The 20,349-nt window shown below is 42.6% G+C and overlaps 1 protein-coding gene across 7 annotated transcripts in view; it reads right to left on the bottom strand.

Moving 5' to 3' along the window:
- neto1l (neuropilin (NRP) and tolloid (TLL)-like 1, like) overlaps positions 1 to 20,349 on the bottom strand; it is a 96,008-nt gene that overhangs the window by 52,519 nt on the left and 23,140 nt on the right. The gene's annotated exons all lie outside the window — the stretch shown is intronic.

The raw sequence follows: 20,349 nt of genomic DNA, 5'->3' as shown, positions 1-20,349 counted from the left end.
AATTCACAAATCTCACAAACACTGGTGTTGTTTGTTTACTTGTTTTCACTTCTTTAGAATAAAAAGATTTGTCAGAGTTCATAGAAATGGATGCAAACATAATATTACTGATACTTTTTAACAATTTAAGGTTTGAAGGACTTCAAATTTCAAATTAAAGATTTTCCGCAGCCTCATTTAAAAACAGTAATGATACTCTCTTCATGTCCCTCCATAATAATAAATGCAGCTTTATGGAAATCTAAGGCCTAGTTGGCAGTGGGACTTTTGCCTGCCACCAGCACTATGAGAAGGCAACAGGAAGCTAGCCAAACACTAGCTCTGAGCACTAGTTGCAAGGGTCTAAGCGGCAGGGAGGCTGCAATGCAACATAGCTTTTGCTACATGTCTTCCAGATTTGAGCATGAATAAATAAACGTAGCAAGATCTGCCCAATTTTCCCTCAACCCCGAGGCTTTAAACCAGACGACTTCTGACACCTGCTATGATCATTCATTATCCTTCCCTCGCATGCATTATTTCACATCGGCCGAGTTAAAAATAGTTAGATGTGTAATAGATTCCAGCAAGTAAGAGAAGCAAAGTCTGCTTCTGCTTGAGACAGCGCTGAGTGCCAGATGAGGAGATTATTGCTGGTTAAGCTGTCCCAAATGTGGCTCCCACAACCAAATTACTCAACAGGCCACAGTTCACTATACAAGGAAGCCGTCTGAGAACAGGAAGGATGCCTGAAACACCACTTAGGCTACTGGTCAATTATTGTTTAAGTTTGGCAAGTAATTTTCATTAAGTAGGTGAAAACATTCATTATATTAAAGTTAATGCAAATTACACTACATTGAGAGCATTTTTTACCCTACGTGCAATTTGTAGAAGACAGTGATCAAGCTATCAAATTCAATGTTTATGTGAATAAGTTATGAAACTTTTTTTCTTCTGCTCGCTTCACCAAAAGGAGAATAAAAAGCATTCAGCTTTAATGTTTTCTCTCATCAGCACCTCGCACGCATTTCAGTTCCAGCTTGTTTCAAGCGAAAAGCAACATATTCCATATATTTGTCATGAATCAGGGGGCTAGTGGAGCTGAACAGAACTCCAAAATGTCAAAATGACTGCCGTGCTCAGAAGCACTTTGCTGAAGTGGCGGAAAGCTACCATGAACGTATCTGTCAAAAACATTCCAAGCAATCAGGCGTTCACAATCTGGTGGGATATCTTTCTAAGAAACTACTCAGACATATGGTACGGCATCTGTAGAACTACCAAATGCAACTTTCAACGGCACCATGTAAAGATTTTACAGCGATGGTGCATGGTACAAATAATAAAATGAGAGCATTGTATAAGAAGAAGATAGAAACAGATAGAAAATCATCATGGGTGAAAAGTCTGTATTAGGATCTTCATAAAGGCTATAAATCTAGTAAATCTGTTATGATTTTGCATATGTGCATATCCAATTTATATAACCCCTGTGAAGTGAGGGCCTCTTGCATCCTCTATGATCTGCTCTTACTCACAGGCTGCACGGTGGTGTAGTGGTTAGCACCGCAACCTCACAGCAAGAAGGTTGCTGGTTCGAGCCTGTGTGTGTGTGGGTTCTCTCCGGGTACTCTGGATTCCTCCCATCATTCAAAGACATGCATGTTAGGCTAATTGGTCACTCTAAATTCTTCTGAGTTGTTTGTCTCTTTCTCTGTTGGCCCTGCGATGCACTGGTGACCTGTCCAGGGTGTACCCTGCCTCTCACCTGCTTAAATCTCCTCCAGCTTACCTGAGACCCGTAATGTACAAAGTGGTACAGATAATGAATGAATGCCAGTACAATAGTAATAGCCAGAGACAAGCCCTGCAGCATCTCAGGAAATCATCTATTCAGTCTGATACCCTACATGGTACTAAGAGACAAGCAGAGCGAAACCTGTCCACTGCAAAATGACATGAATAATATAAAGACTAACACTGGTGAGGAAAATCTGGCCTGGCTGTCGAGAGATAGAAAGAGACAGGTTTTGAAGGTAAAGGACGCCAAGCAAACAGCAGGGAAAATAACAAAACACTACAGAGAAGGAGAGAAATAAGAATAGAGCATACTAAATCAAATAAAAACTGGAAAACCGAGTGGGAAGAAAAGCACCTGAAAGAAGCAGAGAGAGATGAGAAAAGACAAATGTGAAGGACTGCAAGCCGTCCACATTAAGGAGGGCAGGAGATTAGCAGTGATGTGATGACTTGAGGTAGGGTATGTTTGTGTGCTTGTGTGTGTGTGTGTGTCTGCAGATGAAGGATAGCTTTCTAGAGAGAAACCAGCCACCAGCCAAGTGGTCTAGTACCATCCTGGGAGAAACAGCATCTGTCTCAGCAAAACAGAGAGGAGCAATCAATAACTATACAGTTAAGGTGCGAGTACACACTAGTGTGTACGTTTATGTGTGTTATGCCTGCATTGCCCAGTGCAGTTATACTTACTCTGCATCTACAGAATGTCTCTTCATTTTGATAGAAATATCTAATATTTGAATGAAATGTGAAATGGTGGATGAGCATGTTGGGTTATGTTTTGGAGCTTTCAATTTGTTTGGCCCTGGGAATGGCGCTGGGAATGGCCAGTCACTCAGGATTTCTTTATAGTTGAAATAGCTGATGGAAGCATGGTAGCTAGGCTGTTAACAGCGTTTGCTTCACAAGATGAACGTCAAACTTCGGCTGGAGATCTTCTGAGGGGAATTCACCTCAGTCCCTGAACCTGGATGATCTCGACATCAGAATCTAGTTTTAAATTTGTGATCAAATCCATAATTTATAAGGACTCAGCTTGCCTCAAATCTAGTTTAAAATATCTGTGCTGCTGGTTCTTGTTGCTTTTTGTTGCATGTATATGGCAAGACCACCATAAGGTGCATAAACATTTACAGAAAATGCCCCTAGACCCTTTTCTGTTTCCATGCATTCTAGGATCCGTGATAACATACGTTAATACTTTAGCAACTTGGATTGAGACCTTAGTTCTGAGCATGCCAAATAACAAACCAAGGTAGTCTCTGCACATATATTTCCATAGCTCTGGACCTAACAGACAGAATTATCTCAAATAAAAAAAAGAAGAAAAAAAAAAAGAAAAATTGCATTGCACAGAAAACTGATTCTATAAACTTGTTAATAGAATCCTATCATCCTATCACAATGACACAGGTAAATTATGCATACCCTTAAATAAGATAAATAGACTAGGAGAGCAGGAATGAAATATGACTCATATGAACATGCATTTTCAAGCTGGGACTAAGGTGCCCTCATTGCGCATTGTGGCTTGTGTGAGAAGAAAGAAGTGGCATGGAGGGTTGAAGTTGATCCACAGCTCAGAGGAAAGTAGTAACAGAGGTTAAAACAGCAGGCCTGCCTCCTGTGTACTCTTACGTTTTCAGCTGGCATTGCAGAACTTGCCAATAAAACCATCGGTGTTGCTGTCACTCAGCTGATTCTGCAATGCTTGCTAGATTTGTGAAAGGACACAATGATTCACACTGAGTTTCCTCTGTTTGGCATGTGTGAATTACCAGGGAGGAACAGCAGCAGGCTAATAAGAATATCTTTATTATTATTTATTTCTTTATTTCCTTTTAACCAAATGAGTGAAACTGACATGCAAAAGGCCCTATTTCCAAGTGTTTCCTTAAATGAAAAAAAAAAAAAAAAAGTGGGATTTAGGCTACCACATATAACTATTACTCTTTTGCTTCTTGGTTACATTCATTGATGTCATTCTACTAAAAATGGTTTGTGACTTCTGGGTTAGATTTAGACAATAACATTGCTAACATCAAAATGTCAATACTCCTCAGACAGGGTTAGAAAATTATAGATTGGTTTAAAATGGGGGACATTGTGCTAGTTACATTGATGGCAACACAGCAACACCACAACAAAGAAACCTTCCTCCCTGTTTCCTTTTAGGTACTTAAATCTATTTTAGGGCTACAAATGAGATACTTGCTAGGGTTTAAACATATTACTTTGCCATAGTCAAAATTTTTGGTTCACAGATGCCAGTTTAGTATTTCACATGTAGATGCTCTTAAGACCACAAAAGAATACATATTCTTTAAACATAATTATGGGTCACAATTGCATTAAAATGTAACCAAAATTGTTGTTGTGTTTTTTAAGATGGACTTTTACGATCTAAAGAGTAATATTTCACAACTAAAAGTGATGCACCTTTAAAATTTGCCTTAATCATTTTAAGACTTGATGTAATACAACACAGTGAGAATTGCTTTAATTTAAAAAAAAAAATTGTTGAATTTTTTTTTTAAATAAATAAATAAATCTCACCGACTATATAAAAATGATGGTGGGAGATCCATATTCATCTCTTTGTTGGGAGCACACAGCCTGTGTGTATTCAGTAAACCTACATATTGTAAATGTTACATTGAAATTAAGCTATGAATTTATAAGACCTCATTTAGTTTTTTCTAATGCTACAGTATATGGCTTTGAAAAAAAAATCTCTTCATAATAAACAAATTAACTCTTTTTTTTAATAACCCTAAATTAAAATGATTACAGATTAATTAGCCTGGTTGATAAGGTGACATAAAATGGATGAGATGAGAGACCAAATATTACTAAGAACTGACGTCTTAACAATAACAATCATTTTTACTTTATTAATCCCAGTTGGAATTAAGGGCCTTGCAGTTCACCTCTGTTGGCACACTGGGGACTCAAACCTTATAGAGCTCACCATAGCTGCCATCTGGCAAGAAGAGGAGGCCAATTTAATGGAATGACATTTCTATTATGTCTAGGCATTAATATCTACAAAGAAGCTGCAAAAATATCCTTCAGACCTCTTTCTGGAGCCTCAATATGCTGTTTGACTGCTAAAAGCAGGAAAATATCTGTTCCATCAAATAATGGGATGAGTAAAAAAAGAAAAAAAATGGCTGAAACACTCTCAGTGTGGACACACATTGAATACATTACATTGTTTGCACCTTCTGGAAATCCCTTTAACTGATTAAGACAGATTATATTGCTCCTACTCAGCTTGATTACAAACCACATCACATAGTTTGTGGTCTCTATATCTCATCTTTAGCCCCTGCTGATCTCACTGAGCAGAAAAACAATAATAAAATCTATTTGCTGCCCAATCCTAAGTAAAAAAAATATCTATTTAGGGGGAGAAAATATGTCCAAATATCCATTTCTCTGAAACATGGAGAACACAAAGTGCAAATTCACATGATGATTCTTACCTGACGTGGGTTTGCTGTGAGTGTCAGGGTATTTTCTTAGTGCTGTATTAGTCAGTGCCAAGAAAGTATGCAAACACTATTCTTTAAGTCAACAGATACACACAGACACATGGATTCATGACGAATTCAAGTAGTCGCATCTATGAAGAGGATGAATTATATATACTGTATATGCAAGGAATTTATTCCAGCATGCAACCTTTGAAGTCTAATAAAAAAAAGGGAAGAAACACTCTGATCTCCCAGAGAGAATAACCCTGTTGGTCAGATTCACTGCAATCAAAAGGAGCCTCTGTTTCTCAATGCGTGTCTAGGGGAATTAAGACTCCTGAATGAGAAATCAAATCAACACAGTATTTCCTTTCATCTTCTTTTGAATCGACAGCATGTCATAAAGTATGTTGGAGCTGACCTCGCTGCATCCTGGCTTTTTCTACAAATGGGAAGATGGCCGATTCCTGATTCTTTTGTGTGGCTTCAAACAGAAATTAACTTCTTGCAACACCTGCGCCTAACTCCCTAAAATGTCAGGTTTATTCACACTCACCATGACAAGCTGGAATTAGTCCTTCATCAGAGTATCTGTCCTTACTATACGCACATTTCCGTCATCCAATTTAGTCAAATTAGGCCTATACCCTGCCTGGGTGTTTGATGGATGCCCAGAGTAGTTGGCAGTGGATTGGAGACTAGGCTTTGATGTTCATAGCCCAGACTGTTAGGGTATTCAGGTTGACTTTGATAAAACCCATTAGTGTGTCATTATCTGTCTTTCTTACCCACTCTCTCTTTCCTGCAAACACTTACAGACTAGGAGCCCAAGAGGACCGACTTTGAGGGACAATAATTCAAGGTCGCTTTTACTCTAGATAGGATTTGGGAAAGTCACAAGTGGATAAGGGAGTGGAATTTCAAAAGGAGACTGAAAAGTTACTGACATGATTGAATGGAAAAAAATACAAGTACTATTTCATATTGAGAGAGATGCTAAATATATTTGTGAAACTGCAGGCAAAGCTGCAGTATTCACATCTGATAAATCATTAAAGAATGAATGATCTTAAGTCTGGTACATGATATGCACACCAACGCAACGCCCCATTCACCACTTGCCACTATCTAAATTGAAAAGAGTATTTATACCAACTTAGGGATCAGAAGTTAATAGAAGCTGTCATGCATCAATTGAGCTGCATAAAAATGTCCGTTGGTAAAGGGTATGATAACTGCACCGAAAAAAAGAAAAAAATAATTTTCTTAAATCATTTTTTTTTTTTTTTTTGAGTCTGTTAAGGGTGTGTGAGTGATTGTGTGTGTGGGTTGGGGGAGCAGAGGTTATAGGCAGATTGCTGTGAGAGTCTTAGTCAGACATCAGAAGGGGTATTAACAGGGAAATGTGCTATAAGAGCGGGATCAAATAAAGATCTCACTCCAGCGTAATGAAACACTGTTCTATGCTACTTGGTTTGCTGGCTAATTATGCCGGCACAGATTGCTCCCAGAAAAAAATAAATAAATAAATAAAAAAGATATAATTAAAAAACACAGAGGTGGGGCAGTCATAAAGTGATTATGAACTCATTCACCATGTGCTTTTTGGAACCTTTTTGGTTTACGTGTCCTGCCCTCATGTAAACTCCTTTGTCGTACAGTACTTCTTTAATGATCCCATCTGTTCATTTTAGGAGGGGGGAAAGATAATTTCTGTGGATTTACATATTTAAACCCCAAGCAAACTGTTGCCTTTAGCTAATGAAAACCCTCTCCCTGAAAATGAAAACCCCACCCCTATCCAAATCCAAATGAGATTTTAAGAAGCTGTGTAACAAGACATGACACTGTACTGTACACTGTTAATGAAAACTAGTTTTACTACAGTTTTGTTTGGCTAAGAGTTAGCATTTAATCCTAATATCTGCAGTGTTGTGTCATTAATATATTACTGACAAAATTTAGTTGTGTTTTTTTTCTTCTTTTTTTAGTGGTGGAGTAGCAACAACACACAACTGGCAAGTCCATACAAAACATGAGCAATTCTTTTAAATTAATAAAGCATCACATGCTCAGCAGTTATTTCTTTTTCTTAGCATTGACAGTATTATATAAAAATCTACTGTTTAAGTCCAGATGACCATCTAAGCATCTAGCTTCATTACTTTAAGCCATAACATAGTTGCAATAACCTCTCCTGCTTGAAGAAGCTAATTATGAGCAGAAAGTTATTGATTAAAGCTTCAAATAAAGCTTTAACCACCTTAGACACTAAGGCCCTGTTGGGACGTTGCAAATATGCATCTTGATATATAACATATATATTATAATAGACTAATGAATTCAACTCTGTATTTGCAAAGTTCTTCAATGAATATCATTTTGAATGCTAATATTTTTTTCTTTATCCATCCCAATTGGGAAATTTGACTACATCTGACCCATCGCTAAATGTATTAGAGAGCAGTGGACTGCCAGTTGGGAGGGGTTAAGGACTTTGCTCAAGAGCACACAGTGGTTCACCTCTATTGGCACACGGGTTTCTCAAAACCAGGTCCTCCAGACTCAAGCTCACTTCTGTAACCACTAGGCTACAACTCCCTTATTTCTTACTTGCACAACTGGCCACAGCACCATACAAGATGACTGGCTAATAACCATGGGTACATGACACGGTGCATTACTGGTAAATGCTGTTCTTTTCTTCACTGGCAGGTGACACACCAGATGGGTTAAGTATCATGCATTCGTTGACAGCTTTGTTTCCAGCTTGGGAGACCTAGAATGTCTAAAATTTATGCTTTGGGGGTTCTTGCTGTTTTCAAAACTGATGCAGCACATTCTTGATTAAGGATCAGTACTGCCCTTTCTGTACAGGTCAAAAAGCTAATGCCTGCTTACATCTGACTTTTAACTGCAAAGTAAATGGGTTTACTCAGCATGCTGTCCCCAGTCAAATAACTGCAGTATTTATGGGTTTTGGAAACATAAAACCTGGGTTAACATGATGAAGAGTGAACAGAGTCCACTTGTTTTTGCAGAAATACTGATATTGACAGCAACAACTCAACAACAAAAAGACAAGAGATTGATCTTTTTTTCCCCCCTGTATGTAAGACAGCTGGCATCTCACTCTGTGTTCTGCTGTGTGGGCTAATGTCCTTAGTCCTGTTAAAAAAATAATAAACTAGCTTAATGATCTCAAAAAAATGATCAGAAAGTACATCCAACACAGCCTTCAGAATATAGTGAAATGCTATCCCTTTATGTTTTCATAGTGACCAGTTGTACCCCATCAAAGCTGAGCACTGAGAGTAAACATGCTTACACTGGCAATACCAAGGGATTTAATTGCCTTATTTAGCAAGTTTAGCAGCTAAATCTGTAAGAAGAAGAAAGCTAGTGATGCATGCAACCCATACATCTGATTACTTCCTCACCAGACAGAGAGCAGCTCCAAGGATAATAAAGGATATGAACTCTGGAAATGTTCAAACAGCAGAGGAAACACAGTTGTTTCGTGGTTGTGTACGGCATGCAAAAAGCAAACAAGTTAACATGCTGCTGAATGACTGCTGCAAGCTGGAGGGAGACAGTTCACCTGGAGGTTGGAGAAACAATACTTTGTAACTCACCACGAAAACATAACATTTTATTTATTCTTTATTATTTTTACTTCAGTCAAATTGGCAAAGTAACAGATGTTTGAAAACAGTGTTAGAAAACTCACAGCTGTTCACCAAGAAGCTAAAACCTTGCTCAATAGTTAGTGCCACCATCATATGAGTAAGCCACACTAAAGCCCTCCTCTCTATACACTCAATTTAGGCCTTTTCACTGAGCTCTTTCAACAACGTACGTTTCCACAAAGCCTCATTCTTCAGAGGCAGAGCGCGATAAAATCAATGACTCAGACTTCCCTTCTGATCAAAGTCAATCTCTTTTATAAACTAGAAACACACAATGCAGTTTATAGGAAAGTTAAAATCTAATCTCTTCTCCCGGCTTCCACTTCTTATTTCTCTATCTGGCTGTTGATCCTGTGATGATGCTTCAAGCACTTTTACCTCATTCTGTGCAGAGGTGATTTAAATGCATGTGGGTGTGCTGTGCAGTCCCCTGTTGGGTGATAAGAAAGACAGGAAATTATTTTTTTGTGTGTGACAAAATTTCAAACCTTAATGTTAAAATGGGAAAAGAATCGTCAACAACTAGACTACCGATACAAGAATGCAAATCTGAAGAAGAAAGGAAGTTGTGCATGTTAAGTTATTACTAAAGTACTAATTTATTCAGAAACCCAACTGCAGCCTATATTATCGATAATACAATCAATGCAGCAAAACTACTCTCCATTTTATTACAAAGACAGTGAGTTTGAGATCAGAGGGGTAAAGTTGGAAGACTTTTGAAATATTAAGAAAACTGTATTGCCCTGAGGGTATCAAAATTTTAAGCCATGCTCCAGAAATTCATTCTAATCTTTTTCTAATTTAAGAGAAAGAAAATGATGTCCTTGTGGCACACAGTTATCTAGGGTAGAACGGGGATTTCAATCTCACTTGAATTCTACATTTTACCAGAGGACCCCAAAAAGGATTATGCCTGAGTACAATGTACATGGTGAGGTTGGTTATGAGCCAGTATTTTTAGAGATTTGGACAAAGTTATGTGGTGTTTTTGTCGTGTATTCCTCAGGAAGATAGAGCTCTGCCACTCAGTTCATATTATTTTCAACTTCTTTGTAAAAATGCCGTTTCTTTTTTTTTTTTTTTTTTCACACAACCCAGAACTAATATCACCCTTCCAAACAAACTGGAGAACAAAATAAAAAGGATTTTTTTGATGTGCGGGTTGAGATGTAGCAGCTCAGAGGAGGTCTAGAGTGTGTGTCTGTGTTTGTGCGTGGGGATTAGGAGCAGCATACAGATTTGAGTAGTTTCCTCCAGCTAAAATCCAGCTGGACTGAACTCTTGGATAACAAACCTCCTCGCCGCATGGGACACAGAAATACATGTGTTCAATGTCTTCCTGTTAAAAAGACAACTCAATTCTTCTATAGATTCCACAGAAAGAGGCTTCAGGGCGATTATGGGCGAGTCTGTAACTGCAGACTTTTCAAAGAAAAGATTCAGGGTCACTACTGGCAGCCAAGATTTTCTCCTTCCTGTGAAATTTTGATGTTTTGTTGACAGCTGTTTAACTGTTAAACTGACTATCCAGGATCATAACATAATAGTATTATATAAATGTGCTGAATGGATGAATAATCTGCTTTTTGATGAACTGAAAGATTTCCTAAAACAATCTTTTCCCCTGCAGCAGATGAGATATTTTCATTACACAGAATGAACAAACAATCATAGTGCATACATGAAAGAAGATAAAGTCAGCGAGTCTTGATGTCAGTCCTGGAGATATGCAGCCAAACAACTGTCACAATAAAAAATTACAATCCAGTGATGCACAGCCATCCAGAGAAACGAGGTTGCATGTTTTTTTTTTTTTTTTTTTCTGGCATTCTAACCTGTTTCAAGGCTGTTCATAAGGAAGTGTAGGAGCAACTATGAGTGTTTTGATATGTGATTTATCTGCAATTTTAAAAACTGGGACTTATTAGAAGGCCACTATGTTAAAGCCAATTGGCATCCTTTTATAGACGGTGGCAAGAAAAGCCAGTGTCAGCTCTATGAATATTCAGATAGAAGCAGATAGAAGCAGAACCTTGGGGAGAAGACCCAATCTTTTATCCGTCTTTTTTTCCTTTGAGGCCATAACATACTCTCTCCAATCCAAATCTTTCTGTGCACCACTAAATCCTTCCTCCTTTGTCTCCTGTTTGTTTGTATGTTACTTTTATCCCTCATTCATTCAGTATTTGCTGTAGCAGAGTGTTCTCTTTGCTCTCTCCCTACCTCAGTTCCCCTTCTGCTGTACATTTTACTGCGTAGGGGAATAATGAGAGCCAGCAGCGGTGGGTGGCCATGTGCGCCGCATTGTATAGGAGTGCTGTGATTAATCGAGCTTGCCAAATGGAAAATGAAATGCCAGCAAGGCCGTGCTGTTCAGCAGACTGTTGGTGTTTGTTTGAGACCGAAGCGGAGATGAACGCACATGATCGACTTTCTGACTTTTCCAGGTCCTTGCTCTCGGCAATGTGCCAGGAATACTTCAGTCTATCACAGGAAGAAGATTGTCTTAATTGAGTTACTGGACTCAACTGGTGTCCAGTGAGTGGTCTTAGGGAGGGGCTAAAATTTATTGTAACACCCTCCACCTCTCTCCTGCCCCCCTTCGCCTAATTTATTAAAACTGATGAACAATGTGAGCTTCAATGAGGGTGAAAGAAGATGAGATGTGCAAGAAAAGATACTAAAACCAAGACTTTGCTAGCCATGTTTTAGAGTTGTAATGCTGTTGCTTGATAGTCCAGTTAGCTTTTCTGACTCAAGGAACTCCAGAGCAAAGTGTTTTATGCTTCTAAGGCACCAAGTGTAATGAAATCATTGTGAACAATGAAACCCTTAAACGCCAAGCTAACGTCTGTTTCTCAGCTCTTGTCAGTGTGTAATGTACTTATGCATTTCAAACCTTTTCATGCTTTTTTTTCTTTTATACCCAATTCAACATATTGAATTGGAATCCGGACAATCAGTTTTTAAGATCTTTCTGGTCCTGTTCAGCATAGCTTTATGCTTCCTGTCTGCTCCCGAAGCAAAGTACTTGCTAACCACATCATTGAGGTCCACTTCTAAGGTTAGCAAACAATAGTGTGACAATTAGCTAATGTTACTTTGTTTACTTTTTTTTGTTTTGTTTTGTTTTTACATATCCCACCTATTTTGCTATCTGTAAAATATGTTGGACTGAGGACTGAACAACAGATTTATAGCCAGCTATAAACCATAAACCAGTTGTCGTGGCTTTACTATGAGCCAATCAAAAAGTAATGATATGCATTAAACCTCCAACATGATTCTCAGAGTGTATGGAATGAATTTGCTGGTATATGACCCAGGCTACACTATTATTTAATGAACTGTACCATCAACTCATTTTACTGTCATTTCCTATAAGAAATATAATATACTGCTTTGGCTGCTTGCTCAAATCCAGTTTTATCATTCTTGAGTGTTGTTAGGATTACATTCCATATTTCATAATCCCATCATGGCCTTGCCTTCCTTTATTGTTGAATCTTGCCATCATGCTCCTGGCAGCAAAACAAATCCTTGCCATTACCTATTAGATTACCCTAATGCCAAATGTAATTCAGCTTGCTTTGTAATCAGACTTTGCTCTTAGATGATAAGCTGGGAATATAGAGCCCATGCCACTGCCAACCAGGTTGTAAGAAAATTATGAAAACTGAACAGTTAACATTCTCGCTCCTTTATTTTTCTTCCCTTTATATTAATACAGAAGCTATCCTACTGGTGAGAAAATATAAACAAAAAGAAAACCAGTCAAGCACCAAAAGCAACCTGCTCTAAAATCAGTAGTACAAATCAGGCACCAAACTGTTCACCTTCCAAAACTTAAAGGACCTTTTCAGTCAGTTCTTAAAATAATATAACTAAGAGATTTTTGATGGATTGAGTCTCTAATGCGTGCAGAGATTAAACGCATAACTCAACCTCAGTGGACATTATGGACGAAGTTGGACTCTTGGCATGACAGCCAAGGATCTACCACAGAGATATTCTAATGATATAGAGAGTCTTTGCCAACTATTATGCCCACAAAAGAAGAAAGCAACGGAAAAAACAGACTAGAAACAATTGAGTTCATTTGAAATGCTGCTCTCACAGCAGAGATGACATCACTTTATTGCAGTTGTAGCACAGGAAAGAGCCCGAACAACAAAGTAGCCAACACTGTTACAGACTGAGGGGGTGTATGGTACAAAGACACACACAAAACTATGTTTCAGGATACTACATGTATACACACATATAGGTATATGATATGTGTTTATACAAAAATACTCATATAGTACACCAAACACACGCAACTTTCCACTTCAGGCCACTTACCCAACATGGTTTATGTTACAGCAAACTTCCAGTTAACAGAGCTGTGCCCTGACCACACAGCATCTGCAGCAGAACAGCAGGCTGGGCTAACAAACTGCCGCAGAGGACCAAAGCAGGAGGCAGGCCGAGTCACTGACTGATCTTCAGTCTAATTGGCTAGGAGCAGCTGAAACCACCATAGGACAGAAATATCAGCAACCCTGCTTGATAGTGAGTTAAGTTCCACCAGAGCAATAAACTCGGATTTGCTGTCTCCTGAGTGAAGACTCCCTGTCTGATAAACTGGTGAAAACTGTGCTGAACTGTGTGATATCAGTGCAAGGCATGCAGGAGGAGTAGAGTGGAGCAGAATGAAATCCATGTAACCACAAACTGTTTCAGCAAAAATCTATCCTCCATTGAAATGTGTGTCGTTTTACAAGTTTTGTGATGTGATCTCAAGTGTCAGGCCTAACTGGTGACTTTATCACTAACTTCCAAGTGCTGGTCTTTCCCAGAGATCAGAAAACAAACATTTTGAACAAGTTTAACAATGATCTTTTGATTTTAGTGCTGCGCAATGATTAAAATTTTTAATTTGAAATGTGATTAATCATGATTAATCGCATTGTTACATGCAAAATGTCATTTTCCTTTAAAAGAAGGGGCACTGTTATATGGATAAAATGCAACAAATTTTGGTTTATAAACACTAAATCAGGGGTCTGTAACATGTGGCTCTGGAGCTGCAAGTGGCTCTCTGGACACACGTGGCTCTTAATGTCATGGCCCATGCTCATTCCCGCTTCCTGCTGACCATATATGGATCACCTATCATCACCGCTATTAGGACTACGCAGCTGGAGGATATCAAGTCATCCTTCTCATCCCCATATAAACCTCACCCGGACCTCCAGTCATCGCTGGATTATACTACTCACTGTGGTAACCAGTCAAGCTCGAAGTCTAGTTCATATCTTGGTGAAACTGAAAGCTGACCTGTATTTGTTCTCTTTCCCTCAAGCCTCCGACCTGGACCTCGCCATACCGAAAATCCTGTCTGCCCGCTCCAGCCCGTCCTCCAAGCGAACTCATCTTATCCATCTGTATATCCTCGAATAAAGTGTTCTTTGTTCTTCCCTTACGTTCCCTTCTCCTTGGATCCACACACACCAGCCCTGACAGAATAATCCAGCCACAACATGGATCCAATGGAGCAAGCCAAATCAGCCGCCAGGAAACCTGACTCAGGAAGCGATCTACATCACGCCGTGTCGTCACAGGGAAACCTGCTAGGTCAACACTCTCAGGTACTCCGATCTCTTGGAGAGGGCCAACTCGCCCTGCAGAAACAATTAGATGATATCACAAGGTCATTGTCAGCCCTGTTTAGCCAACCTTCTCAGCTCTCCGCTCCTACAGCCGCACAGCCGGTCTCCGCGCCACCTCCGCCAACTCCAGTACGTGAGGTACACATTCCGGATCCCAGACCCTTCACCGGAGAATTAGGAAAATGCCGGGGATTTCTCCTCCAGTGTGCTCTGATTTTCGAGCAGAAACCACTCACCTATTCCTCCGACCGATCTAAGGTATCTTATATCATAGGATTGCTCACTTCCCGAGCGCTTACATGGGCGGAAGCTTTTCTGGAAACCACGCCCCTCCACACTCTGTCTCACCAAACCTTCACGTCAGAGCTAGTAAAAGTTTTTGATGGACCAGTTCGGGGCCGAGAGGCGGCCAAACGTCTCATGTCCCTACGACAGGGGGCCCACAGCGTGGCAGAATTTTCTGTGGAGTTTCGGACTCTGGCCGCCGATTCTGGGTGGAATACAGCTGCTTTAAAGGATCATTTCTTGCATTGTCTAACAGGAACCCTGAAGGACGAGTTAGCAACTCGGGACCTCCCGGAGACGTTGGACGACCTGATAGACCTGGCCGTCCGTCTGGATAATCGCCTCCGGGAGAGGTACAGAGAACGCCGCAGTCTTGTTTCAGCTCCGCCACCTGTGGAGATCCAGGTTGCTCCACCCATACCATCTCAGGATTTCTCCTCCGCTTCAGCCGTCGAACCGATGCAAGTGGGTCGAACACACCTAACCCCGACAGAGCGGCAGAGACGGCTACAAGCAGGTGAATGCCTGTATTGTGGCGTTGTGGGACATTTCCGAGCCACCTGTCCTGTTCGGCCAAAAGACCAGGCCCGTCAGTTCAGGTCGGGATTCTGACGGGCCAGACCCAGACCAAGACCCAGATCCCGGCAACTATATCCTTTTCTGATCAGACCCTCACAGTCCAGGCATTAATCGACTCAGGTGCAGAGGACAGTTTTTTGGACGTCCGTCTGGCAGAGGACGCCCAGATACCCCTGATACCCTTGACCCTACCCATGACTGCCAAAGCCCTGGATGGCCGAACCCTCGCTCAGGTAACACACACCACCGCACCTGTGAAATTGAAACTCTCCGGCAATCACTCTGAACTAATTGAATTTAAGCTGATTTCAGCACCTGACTCCCCGCTGGTTCTCGGTCATCCCTGGCTGTCACTCCACAACCCACACATTAACTGGACCTCCAGGACCATTACAGGCTGGAGCGAGGAGTGCCACCGATCCTGCCTACGGTCAGCCAGACCCCCCACAGACGCAGACAACAGTGGAACAGAAGCTCCGGACCTTTCAGCAGTTCCTAGTGAATATCATGACCTGACCGAGGTATTCAGTAAGCTTAAGGCCTCCTCTCTGCCTCCCCACAGACCATACGACTGTGCCATAGACCTCCTGCCAGGGTCCTCACTTCCTAACAGCAGACTGTATAATATCTCCAGACCTGAAAGAGAAACTATGGAAAAGTACATTCAGGAATCCCTTGATGCAGGTATAATCAGACATTCTTCCTCTCCTTTAGCCGCAGGCTTTTTCTTCGTCACAAAGAAGGATAAATCTCTGCGGCCCTGCATTGATTACCGGGGTCTGAACAAAATCACCATTCGTAACAAATACCCACTTCCCCTGATCGACTCTGCGTTCGATGCCTTATTAGACTCCACGGTTTTCACCAAACTTGACCTCCGCAATGCTTATTATCTGGTCCGCATTAGGGAGGGAGACGAGTGGAAAACCGCATTCAAGACCCCGCTAGGCCACTTCGAGTACCTGGTCATGCCCTTCGGCCTCACTAACGCCCCTGCAGTATTCCAAGCCCTCGTCAACGACGTACTCCGAGATTTTCTTAACCGGTTTGTGTTTGTCTACCTCGACGACATTTTGATATACTCAAAAACCCTGTCGGAACACAAGAACCACGTCCGCTTGGTGCTTCAGAGGCTCCTCGAGAATAAGTTGTACGTTAAGGCAGAGAAATGTCATTTTCACTCGGACACTGTCAGCTTTCTGGGCTATGTTTTCGCGAGCGGGCAGATGAAGACTGATCCGGCTAAAGTTCAGGCGGTTCTGGACTGGCCCACACCAGACTCAGTGAAACAACTGCAGCGCTTTCTGGGCTTCGCGAACTTTTACCGCCGGTTCATTAAAAACTACAGTTTGGTGGCAGCCCCGCTTACACGGTTGACATCCCCCAAGACGCCCTTTCTCTGGTCGGAGAGCGAGGACTCCGCTTTTCGGGAGTTGAAGGCGCGTTTCGCCTCGGCTCCGGTGCTCACTCAGCCTGACCCAACCCGGCAGTTCGTGGTTGAGGTGGATGCCTCCGATACTGGGGTGGGGGCAGTCCTGTCCCAGCGGTCAGAACAGTCGGGCGAATTACACCCCTGCGCCTTCTTCTCCCGGCGCCTTTCCCCAGCGGAACGAAATTACGACGTGGGCGAACGCGAGCTGCTGGCCGTAAAATTGGCGTTGGAGGAATGGCGTCATTGGCTGGAGGGGGCAGCTCATCCATTCATCGTGTGGACAGATCACCGCAACTTGGAGTACATCCAGTCGGCCAAACGGCTGAACTCCCGGCAGGCCAGGTGGGCATTATTCTTTGGACGCTTTAACCTTTCTCTAACCTACAGACCAGGCACCAAGAACATAAAACCAGATGCACTGTCACGGCAGTTCAGCTCCGAGGGCCCGTCCACAGATTCTGACACCATCCTGCCTGCGTCCTGTGTGGTGGCCGCCGTCACCTGGGAAGTCGAGCAAAACGTCCGGGAGGCCCAACGAACTCATCCAGATCCAGGTACTGGCCCACCAAACAGACTGTTTGTTCCTGACAATGTCCGCTCTCAGGTGCTTCAGTGGGGACATTCTTCCCGGGTGGCCTGTCACGCCGGCCGAGCGCGCACTGCTACTCTCATCAGGCGGCGCTTCTGGTGGTCCACCTTGGAAAGAGACGTCCGGGAATTCGTGGCCGCCTGTCCAGTTTGTGCTCGAGGAAAGACCTCCCATCAGGCTCCCGCGGGGCTCCTGCGTCCACTCCCCATCCCTGGGAGGCCCTGGTCACACATAGCACTGGACTTCGTTACCGGTCTCCCGCCATCACGAGGTAACACTACCATCCTGACAATAATCGACAGGTTCTCCAAAGCCGCTCATTTTGTGGCATTGCCCAAACTGCCCTCGGCTTTGGAGACCGCTGAGATCATGTCCAACCAGGTCTTCCGTCTTCATGGCATTCCTGCGGACATCGTCTCGGACCGGGGACCTCAGTTTGTGTCTAGGGTCTGGAAGGCGTTCTGTACAGAGCTGGGGGCCTCCGTCAGTCTGAGTTCAGGTTTCCATCCTCAGACCAACGGCCAAGCAGAACGCCTGAATCAAGAATTGGAATCCGCCCTACGCTGCGTGGCTGCTGACAACCCCTCAGCCTGGAGCAGCCACCTGTGTTGGGTGGAATACGCTCATAATTCTCACGTCTCCTCGGCCACGGGTCTCTCCCCCTTCGAGGCGTCCCTGGGCTACCAGCCTCCGCTCTTCCCGGAACAGGAAGCGGAGCTCGCTGTCCCCTCTGTCCAGCGGCATCTGGGCCGGTGTCGCCGGCTGTGGAGGACGACTAAGGCGGCCCTGGTTCGGGCTGCTGACAAGAACTGCCGGGGTGCTGACAGGCGACGGGTTCCTGCGCCTCCGTACCGTCCGGGGCAGAAGGTCTGGCTGTCCTCAAGGAACATCCCCCTGCGGACGGAGTCCCGCAAGCTGACCCCCCGATACCTTGGTCCCTTTGAGGTCCTGGAAGTGCGGAATCCTGCTGTGGTCAGGCTGCGGCTGCCCCGGTCCATGCGCATTCACCCCGTCTTCCACGTCTCTCAGCTGAAGCCTGTCTCCTCCAGTCCTTTGGTCCCTCCTTCCAGGCCCCCTCCGCCCGCCCGGGTCGTGGACGGTGATCCGGCCTTTTCTGTTCGCCGGCTCCTGGATGTCCGCCGCCGGGGTCGTGGCCTGCAGTACCTGGTGGACTGGGAGGGGTATGGCCCGGAGGAACGGTCCTGGGTCCCTCGCTCCTTCATTCTGGACGATGACCTCATCCGGGCTTTTCGTCGCCGTCAGGCTGCTGGGTCGCCCGGGGGCTCCCCTTGAGGGGGGGGCACTGTCATGGCCCATGCTCATTCCCGCTTCCTGCTGACCATATATGGATCACCTATCATCACCGCTATTAGGACTACGCAGCTGGAGGATATCAAGTCATCCTTCTCATCCCCATATAAACCTCACCCGGACCTCCAGTCATCGCTGGATTATACTACTCACTGTGGTAACCAGTCAAGCTCGAAGTCTAGTTCATATCTTGGTGAAACTGAAAGCTGACCTGTATTTGTTCTCTTTCCCTCAAGCCTCCGACCTGGACCTCGCCATACCGAAAATCCTGTCTGCCCGCTCCAGCCCGTCCTCCAAGCGAACTCATCTTATCCATCTGTATATCCTCGAATAAAGTGTTCTTTGTTCTTCCCTTACGTTCCCTTCTCCTTGGATCCACACACACCAGCCCTGACACTTAATGCATGGCTTAAAATGCTAAAGAACTAACTAATGTTTTTAAATATAGATATAATGACATTTTTTAATGGGAAAATGGCATTGAATTTCCATTACATAAATGACACTAAAAGTACCAGTAATATATTTTTTTTTCTATTTTTCTTGTCATTAGGTTGGAAACTGTGGACCTTTTGTTTTTTACAGGTGCACAGACAGAAAGCAGAATTAGAATCTCACAGCTTCTAGATGGTGAGGAAAGAGAAATATTCACAATATGAACAATAACTTCCATCCATGTACCTTTAGAGGTTCATTGTCCAGATTTCTTGACTATAAATTGTCTAACTTTTCATTCTTAGCTTGACTGTTTAGCTTAACAACTTGCGCCTGCACCCTCCGCTACCAGGAGTTAAGGGGTTAACATCTGGTTTTACGGGTATAACGTCAGATCTGTAAATGTAACTATAAACATGTGTGGTATACACAGAGTACAGAATCTCAGCTAACAGCTCAGTAAACCATTTCTACCACCACCAAACACAGTTAAGACAACAACAATTAAAAGACAAGGTACACAAAGTCCAAAAAAATATGAAAACACAAATTATGACTCCCCATGTCCACCTGACGGCATGAACAAAGACAAACGACTCCTCATCACAATTTTCTGCCCATTTGCGTGGGTTTTGAAAAAGAGAAATGTTGATTCTTTTTCTTCTTTCTTAAGTGCCAGAAGGAAAGCACCTCTTTTTGTATTTTAATAAACCTGCTCTCTCCTGATTGTTTACAACAGACGCACCGTTGCAGCAGGACCAGACATGAAGGAAGAGGCATTGACCTGCAAGCCTCTGTATGTGGCTTCTTTGTGTGTTCAGAGCCAGTGAGCAAATAAATAAAAAAAAAAAAAAACAAAAACAAACAAAACTGGAATGAAAAAAAGAATGGCATGTGCTTTAATGCGTCCAGCCCTACTTTATTTAAAATATAGCTAGTTTTTACACCCACTGAGAAGAAGTGACAATTAAAAAAGTTAAAAGTTTTAGTTTACCATACTGAATGACCCAATAAAGAAAGGGGGATTGAATTTGGTAGGGTATCAGATTTCACCATGACTCTGAGTAGAGCAAGCATATAAATATTTGTTTTGTTGCATTTATAGGCAGACTAG

This window comes from Melanotaenia boesemani, chromosome 18, assembly GCF_017639745.1.
Source record: "Melanotaenia boesemani isolate fMelBoe1 chromosome 18, fMelBoe1.pri, whole genome shotgun sequence".
In the NCBI taxonomy this organism is placed as follows: domain Eukaryota; kingdom Metazoa; phylum Chordata; class Actinopteri; order Atheriniformes; family Melanotaeniidae; genus Melanotaenia; species Melanotaenia boesemani.
Note: the sequence above shows the minus strand (reverse complement) of the source record. Positions and strands in the feature narration are given on the sequence as shown.